This window comes from Oryx dammah, unplaced genomic scaffold (assembly GCF_014754425.2).
Source record: "Oryx dammah isolate SB20612 unplaced genomic scaffold, SCBI_Odam_1.1 HiC_scaffold_1, whole genome shotgun sequence".
Taxonomy (NCBI): Eukaryota; Metazoa; Chordata; class Mammalia; order Artiodactyla; family Bovidae; genus Oryx; species Oryx dammah.
The window spans coordinates 78,659,317-78,659,934 of record NW_024070185.1 but is presented as its reverse complement, the minus strand read 5'-3'; the positions used below and the strand labels follow the sequence as shown (position 1 = coordinate 78,659,934).

Sequence of the window (618 nt, the reverse complement as noted above, 5' to 3'; positions counted from 1 at the left end):
TTTGCATTTCAGTCTCCGTTTTGGGCTTCTTTGGTGGCTCAGAGAGTAAATAATCTGCCTGCAGTGCAGGAGACCCAGGTTCACTGTTTAAACCTCTACCATGGTTTAATAAGGTCTATGAGCTTCGTGATTTAAGAAGTCCTAGATGTGAATTCTAGCTCCTTCCACTAACTAGTTGTGTATATTTGGGTCTCAGTGTGTTCATCTCTAAATTGGACACAACAACCAAAATGATCAGAAAGAATTTTTATGCAAATCAGAGCAGATAAGCTACAAACAGCAGCCTCCTAGGTAAGTGTATGTAGCCTGTTGCCTGTACAGGTTGCCGTAAGGGACCTTGGAAACAGTCCTTTATAGTGAACATTCATGATTGGCATGCTGTCCTCAGTCTAGGCTCCAGATAGGTATGCAAGGTACCTTTAGAGAGTCCCAGGGCACAGTGGCCAGGGTCTACATTGGCCAAGTCATAATGTCCAATTGCACCAAACTGCAGAACAAGGAGCGTGTGATTGAGGCCCTCTGCAAGGCCAAGTTCCCTGGTCACCAGAAGATGCACATTTCCAAGAAGTGGAGATGTACTAAGTTTAAGGTGGATGAGTTTGAAAACATGGTTGCAGA

General features: G+C 44.3%; 1 pseudogene; it reads left to right on the top strand.

Moving 5' to 3' along the window:
- Positions 1-246: 246 nt before the first annotated feature.
- Positions 247-349, top strand: LOC120867808 (annotated as a pseudogene).
- The last annotated feature ends 269 nt before the right edge of the window (positions 350-618 follow it).